Raw genomic sequence first — 6,525 nt, 5'->3', positions numbered from 1 at the left:
ATCATTGGACTAGTTCCAGTGGTGGAAAGCAAGGGCTTGCTCCGGAACCCCATGAACCAACAGACATCCTATAGACTTATTACAGAAAACTAACAACTTACTCTAAGTCGTCTACTTGTGCCAGCTTGGCAAACCTCAAAGGTGGTTATAAAGCTACCTCCAATTCCGCCCCACAAGCCGCGCGCTCGCCCGCTCCGCAAAGCCTGCGGCTCCCCAAGTGGTGCCGGAATCGCAAGCCCGGCATTCCGCCACAATCCATACTATGTCTGCAATCCTAACAAAAAGATTAAAGGGAGGAAGAGACTCACTGGGGCTTTGTTCTCATAATTAAATTGTTTCATACTGGTATAACTCTGTTGACTCCAGTGAAGTCAGTCAGTGATACGCACTTATGTCAATGAAGGAAAAAGCCCACCACATGAAGATTTCTGCATTCTTAGTCAACTGTTCTACAAGTTTCCAGAAGTATGACTTACTCTGACTTCCATATAAAACATATTTTCCATGCTTAATAAAGCAATGAAAGGTATTACTTTACATAAAATATCAGATTCAAGAGAGGAGCCTGAAAACCAAAATTTTTCTATGACTTCTAGGCTACGGACAACAACATTACTCTTTTAGGCTACTGAAGGACACTGTGACATTGACAATACATCTGAAGCACAGGAAAGGAGCAGAGAGCACAGGGAATATCTAAAGCTATTAGGTATATCAAGCATGTACAGGGAGCTTGAAACCATCTCTTCCCTCAATTACTGCATTCAATGATACTTCAGCACTGCTACAGCATGGTTGAGATGTCGTTTCACATCCCTCATTGAATGAAAAGTGATTTGGGTGGACTTTTATGGCAGAAATCGCTTAAAAACTCTGTGCAGTGCTTTTCTGCTTTTCAATAAGCTTCGTTGTGTCTTCCTTCAAACTGCCCAAAGAGAATAGGCAACAGATACCTGGCTGAGCTTGAATGCTTTTAAGGACCCAGGCTTAGAGCAACCTTCAGTCAGCTGCCTATTTTGCATCTACAATTAATTGCAGGTGCAAAGCCTTAACAGGGAGTCAATCTAAATGTCTTTTTATGCATGACCACAAATATACAAGTTGTATAATTAAGTTGCCTGCTCCAAATCCTGCCCTCAATCACACCTGAAAAACCCTCACTGGGTCAACTCCTGCTCTGATCAATACCCCATGCAACATCACTTTAATCACTTAAGCTGCTAACAGCCTAACTGATTAAAGAAAAAACTGACAAAGAGAAAAACAAAAAGCACCATTTTATTGGAAGAGGAAACACATTAGTTCAACCTGGCTCCCCGGCATCTGTAATCGGGTGCTTCAGTGTGGCTTTTTTGACACTTATCTAAAGCTTAGATAAAAGCACCAAAGAGCACCGCTGAAGCACCTGATCTATACATATGTTAGGCAAGCTGGGTCCAACTAACACAGTGCCTCTCTGGCCATGTGCTGCACTTGGTGTGGGGACACACCGAGCTTAAAGTGTTGTTTTTTGCGTTTTGTTCCACATCAGTAAGCAGCATTTAGTGCTTGGTGCTGAGTGAAGTCAATGAGGGTACCAAGGTGTAACTAATGGTAGGGTAAGGTATGTTCTAACTAGAAACGTCCACAAAAACATGGGCCTCATTCTAAAGACTCTTTTTAATACCTTCCCCCACAATAGTGTAGGAAAAAAATGCTGACGTGCCTACCCAAAAAGTCTCTGAGTTGCTGTCTGTCCAGTTCTATCCTACCTCCTCTGTCAAAGGGTAACCAGCCAAAGCTGCTGTACACACCAAAGGGATTCCTGGTGCTTTAGCACCCAACAACAGGCAAAACTTCCAACACTGAGGAAGTTGCAAGATTCATGGACTGTACAACTGTTAGACCTCAGAAATAACTCCTGAGGTGGCCCCTTCTCCTCCCTCTGGGTCTTGCAGCCCTTTGTTCCACATTCCCGGCCCAGGCCACAAAGGAGGGTGAATGGTCTGGCTATTTACTCTCTAGACTCCACAAGTAACTAGTGAGAGATGTATAGGTAGTAGCCATGTTGCTCTAAGGACGTAGGCAAACAAGGTTCTTTTGATAAATCTGATATCTTTCATTAGACAAAATCAAATAACTGGGAAAATTCTTTGCAAGCTTTCAGGTACAAATACCCTTTGTCAGGCTGAGGAAGCATCTGCAGTTGGTCTGTGGGAGGAATTCTAGTCTTCTGTAGTAGTGGAACATCTCACCCTTTTTCCTGCCCTGAGCTTGGCAGGAGAGGAATTGATATGGCTCTCCATGCTATTTAGATTTCCTTACAATGCAAAGAGACAAGTTTGAAGGCCTCCACTCTACCGGCACGCATGTCAGTGAAGGTACATATAAATGTATGTACTGTTTTCTCCCTACTAGAATGTGCTGTCAGGATTTTTTCTATGCAATAAATCTGAATGCTCTGTTTTGAAAGACATACTGACCAACATAATTTCCAAAAAAGATACAGCTGGGAAAAACACAATGGAGTAAAAAAAAAAAAAGTACCTTACCCACCATGTGATTTTTAATGCCCTACATTTTAAGCAGGTTAGCTACCTGGAAATCTACCCTCATGCAGTTTTGAAATAGCTGACATCTACTAAAGTGCACTGCTCACAAACCTTATCTACCTGAGAAGTACCATTAGGAATTTTGGTAGAGGTACCATTAGGAATTTCTGCTTTGCTATACTCAATGTAAATCCAGAAATGCTGGAACTTGCTTTTACTTTGTTCCAAAAGATTCCAGAGTCTGATGATTTTCAGGGTACATGTGTGATGGTTAGCACTCAAATGCAGGTGTGATAAAGCTGACATCTTTAACCAATTAGGCTAAACGAGTTAAAAATGGGTAGTAAAATACTGTACTGTGTGCCAAAATGAATAATTTAGGCAGAGAAAGAAAGGATAACAGAAAAGCAATTTGCAGGATGGTAGAAAGAAAGCATAGTGTAGTTGTTTCTCCCACTATTATCCAGACTTTTCCTCCCAAAGCATTTATATATTACACCAGGAGCATCAGAGATGTGGATCCAGCACATAGGCGTGATCTGTGGGCCCAATCTAGTCTGCAGACCAGCCCCATGCCACTCACGCAGCCTGCCGGGCCTGATGTGTTTGACACCCCTGTATTATACATTAGGACATCCACTGAATGGCAAACTGGTGCAAATCATACTGTTTCATCCTCTTACACCAAATGATGACAAATGTATAAATTAGACTAATAGTTACATCACTACTGAATTCTGTCCTGGAATGTCAGATCACTTACACCTATTAAGAATTTGACCCCATCTCTTTTTTCTCAAACTTGTGCTGTGAGGGCAGGCAGTGGGTATTTACAATATTTTCTGCTTTCTGAAATATCTGTTTTTGGCTGACATAAGTCAACTGTTTTTTAATTGTTTTAACAAACCATATATGTATCCAGAAGCGAATCATTATGGGAACATTTTAATAATTTTAAAATAAACAAAGCGACAGTGGCAGAACATTGGTCAGAGTGCAAAAGTCCCCGTAATCCTCCTGGCACAGCACAAAGCTAGACTGAACACCAAAAAGGAAAAGAAACCAGAAAAGCAGGAACTCTATTTTCCAGTTCCTACCATGACAAAAGCTGACCATAAGGCTGTACAATGAAGCCACAGCCTTACCCTATCATCTTTCAATCTTACGTTTTCCAAATGTACTCTGTTTCTATCATTTTTTTGACTTTTATGGTAAGCCACCCTGGGCTTCTTTGTGGAAAGGAGGCATATAATCAGCCCCTTCCTGTTTAAGGATATAAGCAAATGTTAGAGTTGACTTCCTGCAGAGTTCCTACCACAAGCAAGAAGCCTTGATAGTCAAAGAAAACACCTCGGGCATCAGATGCCAACAGGGCTTACAGGATGGTGATATTACACTTACTTTTATGTGGCAACAACAATAAAATGTATATCTATGCACACTCTCCATCAAAACTATTCACCATTCTCTACACCAAATAAGTTGTACATTCTATTGGCATGTGGAGCAGAGGTGGTATCCTTTGCATGTGCACTGTTGTAAACACACATCAAGGTGTCCATTTGCACCAAGTAGACTCAGTTATCCTTAGAAGGGAATTCCACCATCTGCACCGGGATTATTACACACAGGTTTGGCAAGCCACAGAGAGATGCAAGGTGCCCATTTAATCAAAAGCCTAAACTAAAATTCCACTTTGTCAGGGATCCATACTGAAGTAGAAAGGTACAACTTCCTGCTCTCCAACCATCTGTGTCAAAAACCATGGCTGCATGCTAGCCAGATTGCCCCCAGTTGGCCACAGTTACCTGAGTTGGACTGATTATCAGCAGCCTAACTACCCGGACCTGACCCCAGCTGCCTGCTGGGCATGGCTGTCTGTTTTTAAGCAGCTGCTCTTTCAATGCCCACCAGGGTACTCAGCAAGACAGATAGCTAATCTTGAGTTTCTGGCTCTGTTTCTGATTTCCTTGGTCCTGCTGGTTTGTACTGTGTCTTATGTCTTCTGGGTCCTGCTTCCTGATTTCACCCTGGTTCCTGCCTGCCCATTCCTGCTTCCAAACTGCCTTATTGGTTCCTTGACCCCTTCTGCTTCCAGGCCCCTGTTCTCTGACAGCTGACTCCTGGCTTGTGGTTTGGCAGTTACCCATGTCCTGGGCCTGTACAGCTATAGCTGCCTGCTCCAGACCCCCTTGGCTAGCCACATCAGTCTAGATCCCTGTCTCCTGTTCCTGACCACACTTGGACTGTGGTTCTACCTAGGATGACTCCCTACATCCTAGACCCTTATAGACCTCAGCCTCCTGACTTGACTGCTCCTGCTGCCTTGGCTCTAGTCTGGACCATTGCTTCCCTGACCCCCAGTACCGACCCCCAGTATTGATCAATCCCGTGGACTGAATGCTACGAGGGTCAACACCTGATCGCCTATGCCCCAGTCATGCCCCTGACACTCTATGGTTTCTAGATGACATACAACCAACAGGACGATGGGTACTTGTATGGCTGCTGGTGGAGCACAGCATCTTCTGGTACAGGTGAGATTCTCTACACAGGGAAGCTGACAGATATTCCTGGTCCAAGTTAAATCACAATCCCCCAGCATGCTTTGCAGCCCTAGGCTGGGCTGTGCTGTCTGCTCCAACAGAGAAGGGGTGGGAGAAGAGGGAAGCAGGGACTGCCCCCCTCCCCAGCAAACCCCAGCTTGGGTCTCGGGCCAGGGAGGAGGGTTAAACTTCCCTTCTCCATCTGGAGTAGAGCTGCTCTGCCCAGCTAAAACCTTACTTCTGGCTGCAGCTGTGGACTACAAATCCCAGAAGCACCTGGAAGCAGGACAAGAAAGTGATGAGCAACCCTGCAGAGTTCTTCAGTTGTGATTCTGGACTGCAAATCCCAGAGGCAGGCAGCAGGAAGAGGAAGTGAACACCCGGACCATGCTGGATATATGCCAGCGAACTGTGCTCTAGCACCCCCTGGCTTCTGGCCTGAGCCACTACAGTTATGTGGCTGCATTTCCTGAATCAAAAGTGAATGTATGTCCAGTTGTTTCTCAGTTTAATCTCTACAGCATAAACTAACCTGCAACAACTGAACTGATTCAGCCTTGGGTCTTTTTGACTGTCTGTACTTAGCCAGAGTGTTTGGTGGTCAGAACCATGGAGTGATGCTGTTTTCCTGAAAAACTGACATCTGAGAACAGGGTAGGATTCACATGGACACTTGGGCACTTAGATAAGGCTACCTGGTTGCTTCATAAAATGTTGCCATGTTGTAGACAGGATTATACCTGGGAATAAGATGGGTCTGATACACTCCAAAAATATTAGGTTGCTACAGATATGATCATTAAAAACTGAAAAGAGCACAGGCTGGAACACTGTAGGTACTCTAGGGGCAGTTGAGACATCATACCCCACCCCATTTTACAGCTCCCAGGGCTGCTAGAGATAGCTTAATGTAGCCTAATGCTGCAGTCACTTGGCCAAAAAAGCTAACAATCTCCATCTTTACTGGCTCTTATTCTTCATACACAACCACTCTTTGCTCTGGACTAAAATCTACATTCCACTCATATCAATAACACAGCACAACAATATTAAATGACATTTTAAATTGGGAGTCAACAGCCTACAAACACAGTCAAAAATGTGAAAAAAATAATCAGAAGGAAGAGAAAAGACAGCTACGGTACCTTTCCAAACCAAAGGTCACACAGTAGAAGTTTCCATGGTGCAGAAACAGCTTCTTTCCCTTAAAAACAAAACCAAAAAAGGAGAAACAGAATAGATTTTTCAGCAACAAAATACTGGCTCAAAGTTCCTAAAGCTGTCAATATAATAAAGCAACATGCCTAATATTTAAAAAGACAGCATTCACTTAAGATAAATTCATTCCCACATGTATCTGAAATAAGTGCAATAGGTTCTTCAAACAGCAGACTTTCCCCCCTGATATTACCTTATTTACTCAAATCAAAGAGAACCCTGAATTTTAG

General features: G+C 43.4%; 1 protein-coding gene across 3 annotated transcripts in view; it reads right to left on the bottom strand.

The window, feature by feature from the left end:
• Positions 1–6,283, bottom strand: part of PLCB4 (phospholipase C beta 4) — a 315,512-nt gene extending 309,229 nt beyond the window's left edge. For all 3 annotated transcript variants that reach the window (XM_019549095.1, XM_019549097.1, XM_019549098.1), the window contains exon 1: positions 6,223–6,283. The gene's annotated coding sequence lies outside the window, so the exon portion shown is untranslated. The remainder of the gene's footprint in view (positions 1–6,222) is intronic.
• Positions 6,284–6,525: the final 242 nt, after the last annotated feature.

The sequence above is a fragment of the Crocodylus porosus genome, unplaced genomic scaffold (assembly GCF_001723895.1).
Source record: "Crocodylus porosus isolate Cpor-Errol unplaced genomic scaffold, CroPor_comp1, whole genome shotgun sequence".
NCBI classification, from domain to species: domain Eukaryota; kingdom Metazoa; phylum Chordata; order Crocodylia; family Crocodylidae; genus Crocodylus; species Crocodylus porosus.
The sequence above is the reverse complement of the archived record's forward strand: the minus strand, read 5'-3'. Positions and strand labels throughout refer to the sequence as shown.